This window comes from Esox lucius, chromosome 4, assembly GCF_011004845.1.
Source record: "Esox lucius isolate fEsoLuc1 chromosome 4, fEsoLuc1.pri, whole genome shotgun sequence".
Classification (NCBI taxonomy): domain Eukaryota; kingdom Metazoa; phylum Chordata; class Actinopteri; order Esociformes; family Esocidae; genus Esox; species Esox lucius.
The window spans coordinates 11709583-11720691 of NC_047572.1; positions in this window are offsets into that span (position 1 = coordinate 11709583).

Genomic DNA, 11109 nt, shown 5'->3' on the forward strand with positions numbered 1-11109 from the left:
GTTATTTGTGTTTTATTCATGTTTTTTATTGCTTCAAAACATTGTTGAAAACCAAATGGCAATATCCCAAAAAGGGTATTGACAACATTGTATATAAAACGCTTTTCGCACGTACACTAAATCTGCAGTAGTCGGTTTTGCTCCACAACCACCAACATTGTCAAAACGATGCAGAAACCCCAGTCAAGCGAACGCACGTTTGCAATAATGAACACTCGCATACGAATACATTTTGCCCACGATAAAGGCCACCAGCGATGGATTTTCAAAATGCTAATTAAAGAAATAAACTGTGATTTACACCTGCACTCTGCAGCCAATGAATGCAATTTCCCGAGATGCAAAGCAAGCAGAATCACATGGCCTACCTGTATGGCGCTGAGGTCGCTGCATCTAATGCAAATCATCATCCGTTGGCAGAGTGCTTCCCGACACATATTTTCCTCTCCAATTTTGTGATGATTTTCATATAATGTTTTATCTTGAAGACAGCACCATATTACAGCTATCAAGCAAACAGTTGCCTAATCCTTTAAACAGTTCCTGTCTGAACAAGTTAGGCCTATCGCCTATCATCATTCTGAGAAAGATGCGTTGATAGTAGATAACTTAATCACATTTAATATGAGTCGGCTAATATCACTATAGATATAGCTACTCTGGTTTTACCAGCCATCCATGACACAACGGTGCACGGGTGGGGACCCAAATGCGGACACAGAGGCAGAGGAGGGCGGTCCAAAGTATTTATTGAACTACCAGGCAGTGGGCAGGCTCGTAGTGGTGGACAGGCAGTGTTCGTTATCGGACGATCAGATGGTCGAAGGCACAGGAGAGGGCAGGCAGGCTCGTGGTGGGGGACAGGCAGTGTTTGTTGTCGGGGGGTCAGATGGTCAAAGGTACAGGAGAGGGCAGGCAGGCTCGTAGTGGGGGACAGGCAGTGTTCGTTGTCGGGCGGTCGGATGGTCGAAGGTACAGGAGAGGGCAGGCAGGCTCGTAATCCGGAAAACAGGCAAGGGTCGTAACCGGGGAATAGAAGGACAGGTAGACTGACTGATGAACACATAGAACGCTGGAAACGACTGTACGGGACAAGACGATCTGGCAACTGCCAAACAGAGAACAGGGTTTAAATACACGGGGCTAATAGGGAACCGGGAACACCTGGTGAGGGGCGGGGACCAAACAACAGGTGAAACACATCAGGGTGTGACAGAACCCCCCCCCCTACGGACGCCACCTGGCGGCCGACCCGGGCGCACACCCGGCTGACCGGGACACCGACGATGGAAGTCAGCGATGAGGCTCGGGTCGAGGATGTCCCTAGCCGGCACCCAGGAGCGCTCCTCCGGCCCGTAGCCGTCCCAGTCAACCAGGTATTGGAAGCCCCGGCCCCGGGCCCGAACCCCCAGGAGACGCCGAACAGAATAGGTCGGGTGGCCGTCCACGAGACGGGGGAGAGGAGCAGGCCTAGGGAGAGGAGACAAAGGACAGTTAGCGACGGGTTTGATACGAGACACGTGAAAGGTCGGGTGGACACGGAGGGAGCGGGGCAACACTAAGCGAACAGCCGAACGGCTGATGACCCGAGAGATCCGAAAGGGCCCGATGAAGCGGGGAGACAGCTTGCGGCTCTCCACACGAAGGGGCAGATCCTGGGCGGACAACCACACCCTCTGGCCAACACGGTAGCGGGGTGCTGGGGTCCTGCGGCGGTCGGCCTGTCGACAGTACCTGGCGTTGGTGCGCAGAAGGGCCGCACGGGCCCGCTTCCATGTCCGGCGACAGCGCCGAATGAAGAACTGGGCGGATGGAACCCCGACCTCCTCTTCCTGCTCTGGGAACAACGGAGGCTGGTAGCCCAGAGAGCATTCGAAGGGGGAGAGCCCAGTAGCGGAGGAGGGTAGGGTGTTGTGGGCATACTCAACCCATACCAGTTGCCGGCTCCATGTGGCGGGGTTGTGTGAAACCAGACACCGCAGCACCGTCTCCAGGTCCTGATTGGCCCTTTCCGATTGGCCGTTTGACTCGGGGTGAAAACCGGAGGACAGACTGAGGGAAGAACCAATGAGGGTGCAGAAAGCCCTCCAGAACTGGGAAGTGAACTGAGGACCCCGATCGGAGACGACGTCAACAGGCAGACCGTGGATTCGGAAGATGTGCTGTACCATCAGTTGGGCCGTCTCCTTGGCCGATGGCAGCTTGGGCAGGGGGATGAAGTGTGCCGTTTTGGTGAACCGGTCCACCACCGTGAGGATAGCGGTGTTGCCGTCGGAAAGAGGCAGGCCCGTGACGAAGTCCAGGGAGATGTGTGACCATGGGCGACGAGGGACCGGAAGCGGTTGCAAGAGACCGGCTGGGGCTCGGCGTGACGTCTTGTTTTGGGCACACACCGTGCAGGCGGATACGAAGGCGGGGACGTCCACCCCCATGGTGGGCCACCAGAACCGTTGACGGAGGAAGGCCAAGGTCCGTCGGGCGCCGGGGTGGCAGGTAAGTGTCGAGGAGTGGCCCCATTCCAGGACTTTGGACCGGACATGGTCAGGCACAAACAAGCGGCCAGGCGGCCCCCCCCCAGGATCCGGATTTAGCCGTTGCGCGTTCCGTACTGCCTCTTCCACCCCCCAAACCAACGACGTAGCCAGACAGGAGGCAGGAAGGATGCGCTCAGGCTCTTGGTGGTCCGCAGCAGGTCCGAACACACGGGACAGCGCGTCCGGTTTGGTGTTCTTTGAGCCAGGCCGATAGGAGAGGGTGAATTGGAAGCGAGCAAAGAACAGGGCCCATCTGGCTTGGCGGGAATTGAGCCTCCGGGCCGAGCGCAGATACTCAAGGTTCTTGTGGTCAGTCCAAACGAGAAAGGGCTGTTCCGCCCCCTCCAGCCAATGTCTCCACTCCTCCAATGCAGCCTTGACCGCAAGCAATTCCCTGTTGCCCACGTCGTAGTTGGCCTCAGCAGGTGTCAGGCGGCGGGAGAGGTAAGCACAGGGGTGCAGTTTCTGGTCCTGGTCCGATCTCTGTGACAGGACGGCCCCTACACCGACGCTGGAGGCGTCCACCTCCACTACAAACTGCCGGGCCGGGTCCGGGTGAATCAGGATGGGGGCCGAGGTGAAGCGCTGCTTGAGGGCCGCGAAGGCACGGGATGCCGCGGGGGACCATTGGAAGGCCACTTTAGTGGAGGTCAAGGCGGTGAGCGGGGCAGCCAACTCACTGTAACCCCGGATGAACCTCCGATAGAAATTGGCAAAGCCAAGGAAGCGCTGTAGGTCCAGGCGTGAAGAGGGCTGTGGCCAATCGGTGACGGCTTGGACCTTGCCGGGGTCCATCCGGATGCTACCCGCAGCCACTATGTAGCCCAGGAAAGGAATGACGGAGCGGTGGAACTTGCACTTCTCAGCTTTTACGAAGAGGCGGTTTTCCAATAACCGCTGAAGGACCTGTCGGACGTGGGAGGTGTGTTCCTGGGCAGAGCGGGAGTAAATCAAAATGTCATCCAGATACACGAAAACAAAGCGGTTAATCATGTCCCGGAGCACGTCGTTCACCAGGGCCTGAAAGACAGCCGGAGCGTTGGTCAGCCCAAACGGCATTACCAGGTATTCATAGTGGCCACTAGTGGTGTTGAACGCCGTCTTCCACTCATCTCCCTCTCTGATCCGTACCAGGTGGTAGGCATTGCGGAGGTCAAGCGTCGAGAAGATGGTGGCACCCTGGAGCATCTCGAACGCGGAGGCAAGCAGAGGGAGTGGATAACGGTTCTTCACCGTGATGTCATTCAGGCCCCGATAATCTATGCAGGGACGCAGGGTCTTATCCTTCTTGGCCACAAAGAAAAACCCCGCACCAGCAGAAGAGGAAGATGGTCGGATGATCCCGGCCCTGAGGGAAGTCCCCACATACTCCTCCATGGCCTTTGTTTCAGGTCCGGACAGGGAGTACAGGCGTCCACGGGGGGGCGACGTGCCAGGGTGGAGGTTTATGGCGCAGTCATATGGTCGGTGTGGTGGTAGGGAGGTGGCCCGGGCTTTGTCAAAAACCTCCTTTAAGTCCCAGTAGTCAGCAGGGACAGATGACAGATCGATGTCCGTGGACAGGGGGGCGGCCCTGGTCAGAGCCTGTGGAGCGGCCTTCAGACAGTGTGCCAGACAAAAGGGACTCCAACCTGTAACAGAGCCAGTAGTCCAGTCAATGTGGGGGTTGTGTTTCACGAGCCATGAGTGGCCTAACACGATGGGAACATTAGGGGAACGTAAGGGCAGGAACTGGATCTCCTCACTGTGGTTACCAGATAGGGTCAGGGTAACAGGAACTGATATCTCAGACACCCGCCCAATAGAGCGGCCGTCCAGGGCTGTGGCCTCAATGTGTGGGTGTAAGGGGCTTGAGGGGATGCCCATCTGCACAAGAAGGGAGGTGTCGATAAAACAGTCATCAGCCCCGGAATCAATAAGAACGTTCACACTCAGGGTTTGGGAACCCCAGATAACAGTGGCAGGAAAAGGAAAGCGCTCAGTGGGTGCCCACCGCGTCTTGGTCTGACTCACCCGTATTCCTGCGGTTACGGATGAGCCCGTCCTTTTAACGGACAGCTGGCGGCGTAATGTCCTAGCCCTCCGCAGTAGAGACAGCTGTGGCTGAGCATTCGCCGTTGACGTTCCTCCGGAGTCAGACGCGCCCTGCCCAACTCCATGGGCTCAGGTGTAAGGGCTTCGGTTACCCTCGGTGAGTCTCGGAAGGGCTCGGGTGGTGTCGTCTCTCCCGGTCCCGTTCCCGTAGTCGGCTACCTATTCGAGTGGCCATGGACACGAGACCATCCAAACACGTGGGCACATCTCGGGCAGCAAGCTCGTCCTTGATGGGGTCACACAAACCGTTGTAGAACGTGTCGAGTAGCGCCTCAGAACCCCACGAACACTCCGCTGCCAGGGTACGGAATTTGATGGCGTAATCCGGAACGCTACTGTTGCCCTGCCTGAGTCGTAGGAGCTGGCGTGCCGCTTCCCTGCCGGACAGAGGGGCATCGAAAACCTTCTTTACCTCCGCCGTGAAAGCCGCTAGGCTGTAACAGATGGGCAATCGTTGGTCCCAGATCGGCGTGGCCCAGGCCAAGGCCCGCCCGGACATCATGGTAATGATGTAAGCAACCCGTGACTTCTCCGTAGGGAACGAGGACGGCTGGAGCTCGAAGATGCGCGAGCACTGGGACAAAAAGGGAACACAATAACTGGAGTCACCAGAGAACCGTTCGGGGGCAGGTAAGTGTGGCTCCCTTTGGGGCATCGGGGGGGGCGTTGGGAAGTCGGGAATAGACGGGGCAGGAGGCAGGTGGGGAGCTACCTGTGCAGGCAGGGCTAGGGTTATTCTCTCCAGCATTCGCAGCAGGCTATCGTTGGTCTCCTGTTGGCGCACTCTCTGCTCACGGAGTTCCTCTGCGATGCCGTGGAGTGCCTCCTCGTGTCGGCCCACGACGACCCCTTGGCAGGCCACTGCGTTGTGTAGGTGTTCCAACTCCGCTGGGTCCGACATGGCCAGATCGTTCTGACACAACGGTGCACGGGTGGGGACCCAAATGCGGACACAGAGGCAGAGGAGGGCGGTCCAAAGTATTTATTGAACTACCAGGCAGTGGGCAGGCTCGTAGTGGTGGACAGGCAGTGTTCGTTATCGGACGATCAGATGGTCGAAGGCACAGGAGAGGGCAGGCAGGCTCGTGGTGGGGGACAGGCAGTGTTTGTTGTCGGGGGGTCAGATGGTCAAAGGTACAGGAGAGGGCAGGCAGGCTCGTAGTGGGGGACAGGCAGTGTTCGTTGTCGGGCGGTCGGATGGTCGAAGGTACAGGAGAGGGCAGGCAGGCTCGTAATCCGGAAAACAGGCAAGGGTCGTAACCGGGGAATAGAAGGACAGGTAGACTGACTGATGAACACATAGAACGCTGGAAACGACTGTACGGGACAAGACGATCTGGCAACTGCCAAACAGAGAACAGGGTTTAAATACACGGGGCTAATAGGGAACCGGGAACACCTGGTGAGGGGCGGGGACCAAACAACAGGTGAAACACATCAGGGTGTGACAATCCAACCAACTAACCAAAACCTGAGAACATTTAATTAGCGCTTCATCCGTCACTAATCTGGATATGTGTGCCCACCTTGGCCCGCATGATTATCAGACACACAACTGAGACGCGCAATTGTTATTTGGGTTCAAATAACTATGTTTTTAAAACGTTAAATAAAAAAATCTAACATGCAACTTGTTATAATTATTTCGCAAACCTATTCTTTCTCAATTGAAGTAATCCAAGAAATAATCATAATATTTTTTACTGGACCAAATCAGCTGAGCCAGCCTAGAAGAGTGAATGTCTCTTACTGACTGAATGAGTGGGTGAGGGAGCGAATAGCTGTTTTAGTTAAATAGCGTAGTGGTTAGAGATGCTGACTACAGAACAACAAGTCCCGCGTTCAACTCCTGTCACAGTCAAAATACATTATGCCTTAGGATTTGTTCAAGACAGACAAAAGCTTTGCTAGCTACAACCTTCAATAGTTACGTAATAGGAAGCCTAAAATAAAACAGTTCTGGTAGATATTAGGATGTGTTTGGGATAGACAAACACTATGCTGGCTGCACGATTCTCCCATTTTTCACTTGACAAAAAAAGTCACCAATATTGATAGATAATGTATCAGTGTCATTCACGAATGGCTAATTAGCTGTTATAACAGCCAGTGGCAAAAGAGGATTTGTTCAGGATAGACAAAAACGTTGCTGGCTCAGTAGCTACGTTATATGGTCGCAATGTTATATTGCGACCATTTCTGATGGATTCGTTCAGAATAGACAAAAACGTTGCTGACTACATGATTCTCTACACGAAAAAGTCTTATCATCACCTATATTGATACAGTAGTTATCAATATAGACTAGCTCGATTCTGGGGAGGGCAACAACTATCAACACTTATTATTGCAGGCTGGCTATATTAGGCTATCTGATTCCAATATTTTAGTTGAAGTAACAGCTTACAGTTACTGTTTTTTTGTAATCCGTTACTCCACAAATCTGTCTGTAGGCTAGCCCGGGGTAAACAAGACTATAGGCTGTCAGGTCAACAGTTGATAGCAGGAAGGAAGGAGTGTTCTTCTTATATCAAACAGTAATCTCTATTCCATTAAATCTGTTTTTGCGTATAATAATGGATGTCCCGCGATGCCCCTGGTGCACATGTACTGTTTGTTCTTTCAACAAAAACTCTGTGGAAAATAGTAAAAATAAAGAAATACTTTTAAACATGTAGGTGTGAACAACATTTTTACTGGTACTGTATATATATAAATACACAATAATATATAGTGGTTCTCAAACGTATTCACAACACACAAAAAAACCTCCATAATGGCAAAGTGAAATAAAAATCAGCAAATTGTTCTTAGTTACCAAACTGAAGTCCATTATTAAGAACCAAATTCTGCACAACCGTGAATCTACCAGGAAAGGGGACGTACTCAAAAACTGAGTACCCAGAAGGGCACTAGTCAGATAGGTATCCAAGGGGACCAAGGCAACTCTAACTTACAATTTTCTATGGTTGAGCTGGGAGACACTGTGCATACTGAAACAATAGTCTGGGTGCTTCTCAATGTTAAGCACCTTATTTAGTATAAGCCTAACCCTACACATCATTCTGAGAACGCCATCCCCACCATGAAGCATGGTTTTGGCAGCATTATGCTGTGGGAATGCTTATCTGTGTCAGGACCTGGAAAGCCTGTGAAGATAAGAGTGCAAAAAGGATGCAGCAAAGTACAGAGAAATCCTGAAATGGGAGAAGACTAATCTTCAAGCAGGACAATGACCCTAAACATACAGCCAAAGCCACACTGGAGTGACTTAAAAACAAAAGGTCAATGTCCTGGGGTGGCCCTGTCAAAGCCCAGACCTCAAACAAATGAGAAAATGCAGAAAGAGCTGCAAATTGTTGTTTACCAAAGGTCCCAATCCAACTTGATGGAGCTTGAGCAAAATATTGACTTAAGGGAATGAGTATTAATGCAATCGATTAATTTAGAATGCAATCAATTAATTTAGAATGCAATCAATTAATTTAGAACAATTAGTAGACTTTATTTTTCACTTTGATATCATGGATTTTTGGTGTTGATCAGTGGCAATAAAAAACTAATTAAATCCATTTTGATTTCATGTTGAAACACAAAGAAACTTAGAAAAGTCCAACGGGGTGAATACTTTTCAGAACCACTGTAAGTACCAGAAGTGACATGCAGTATATACTATATATTTTGTATTTTCAAACTCGTTTTTATTTTGTAAGGCAAATTACCGAAATGACCATCCAATGCAATCACTTTGATATTGCTGCAAGTGATAATTAACTGTCAATCTCCCAGTGCAAAAAACACCTATAACAGCCACATGAGACTAGAAAGAAATAGCTGTTTTCTAACACAAGGGCATTATTAACATTTTAACCATTCAGTGTTATTTCAAACTTATATAGTGTGCAAACATTGATTAATGATTCAGTTTATTTTTATTACCAATTAAGTTACTGACTATACAGACTATTAAGCTCCTGGAATGTAATACTTTAACCAGTCTATCTAACTCCACTGTCTTGCTGCTTCTGACACCCAAACTAATAATTGAATTAATGTTGATTCAGGTTTACTACACCGCTATTTGACAGAACACAGGAAGTCTTGCCAAATTCGACCAAGCCAGCCAAGAAAGGTTGGTTTCTAGTGTATAGGAAACAAGACCAACTGACACTTGAACCTAGATTTGGGTCCAGTCAGTCAGACGAGGGTTTGGAATAATTTCCACCCAGCAGAAGGAGTCTGTAGTCTCCTGTGTGTGTCAGGTCTAGAGAGGGACCAATAAATCTACAATACAAGTTTCTAAAAGACCTCTCTTGTTCCCTTCTGTACCGCCATAATGCTTCATTGGCCATGTGGTATTTTTTGGTAGCTCACTTCCTTGTAGAGAGAGAGGGAGAGAGATACAAAGACAGAATTGCCTTTATTGATGAGTGCATTTACACATACTACTTTGTAAATTTGTGCTGCTAGAGGCAGATAACATATAGGAACAGGATACACACAATCCATCAAAAGTTAACATTATTGTAAAGAAATGGGTGGGTGGTCTATGAAATGAGTGAAACAGGTCAGTGGTGACAGACAGAGAAAAAGGCACAGCGAAAAAGAGCTTGAGAGGGAGAATTACAAAAAGATAGAACTATGTGACGAAAAAGACAGACAAGAAGAGAGAGACAGCGGGATATGTTTGAGGTGGAGAGCTTAATTTAAAAAGATTTAGTTTGCGTTCCAAATGACACTCTACTCCCTCTATAGCATGCCACTTTTGGTGCGGAGCCCACATACTCTAGGTTTCTAATAAAGAAATCACCCCCGGTAGCATTGCTAATTGGATGATCCTTCAGTTCCACAAGACTCTAACATGCTAAGCTAATGTTCATTTGTACGTACTGGGATATTTAGCTGTTGCTCAACATCAACTGTGCCGGGTTCTCTTAGGCAAACGGGGGAAAACACCCAGACTTAGTAACTGTGTAGTAATTATTCATACATTCCTCCTCAATCAGTGCAGAAACAGTAAAAAACACCGCAGGTACACAGGATGCTGCATGGAGTGAAACCAAGGCCAATACAATGCACCGAGGGTCAGGTCGACCATCATGCCTCAGGCACCAAAGTAATAGACGTAGTAGAGCACTGTCGTGGGGAGCTTGGCTTTCTTGTCCTCAGCTACGTTTAAATGGGCAGCCCGATTCATATCTTTCTTTTCAGAAATCACCTGGACTGTTGGGGAACAAATGATTTGATTTAGACTGCCTGTGTACACAGCCTGAGTGTTCTCGAGTGGCCATCTAACCAAGCGTTTCCCACTGAAAGTATTTAACATTTTATGACTAGCGTGGTATGTGCGCTGTCTAAATAGACTGTCTCAGGTATTTTTACTGGCTGGCGTGTTGAAGGGGGAGAAAACAAACATTATAAAACATCATTTCTCGGGAAGGGTCAGAGTGGTGCTCTGAACTGAGTACCACCTGAGGAGGCCTCTACATGCGTGGTTCCCTGCTGACTGTACTGGTTGGGAGGTGTCTTGAGGGAGTTCTTAGGAAGACTAATGAGACCATAGGATAAATGTTAAAATGCACACTCGGGGGTACTCCAGGGGTACTCAGTGCAGAGCAAAATTCCAAAGGTTGTACAGTTACCGCAAAAGGCTGATAACCACTGACTTGTTAATGTAGGACACATTTACAGTCCCCCTGCAAAACAATCAGGGAGTACATGACTGATTCAATGTACGGAAAGCAACAGGAACATACAATTGAAACAGCACAGAATATGATGGACATGGAAATGTAACTAAGAAAAACCTAGTTGGTCAACAAGATCTCGGGAAAACACGTTGATTAATTTTAAAAGTTTACTTTATTCAATTTTTTCTTTTGAAATAACCTATTTGAACTGTGACATCAATTCACAATCAGACTAAGTAATTTAATGCTTCCAAATCAAATAATTTATGTATAACACATTTGACTTGTGGACCGGGGTGGTGGTTCCCCTGTTCAAAAAGGGGGACCAGAGGGTGTGTGCCAATTACAGGGGTATCACACTTCTCAGCCTCCCTGGGAAAGTCTAATCAAAGGTACTGGAAAGGAGGGTTCAGCAGATAGTCAAACCTCAGATTGAAGAGGAACAATGCGGATTCCGTCCTGGTCGACCAGCTCTTTACTCTTGCAAGGATCCTGGAGGGGGCCTGGGAATATGCCCATCCAGTCTACATGTGTTTTGTGGATTTGGAGGAGGCGTATGACCGGGTCCCCCGGGAGATACTGTGGGAGGTGCTGCGGGAGTATGGGGTGTGGGGGTCCCTTCTGAGGGCTATCCAATCCCTGTATGTCCAAAGTGAGAGCTGTGTTCGGGTTCTCGGTAGTAAGTCGGACTCATTCCAGGTGGGGGTTGGCCTCCGCCAGGGCTGTGCTTTGTCACCAATCCTGTTTGCAACTTTTATGGACAGGATATCGAGGCGTAGTCAGGGTGGGGA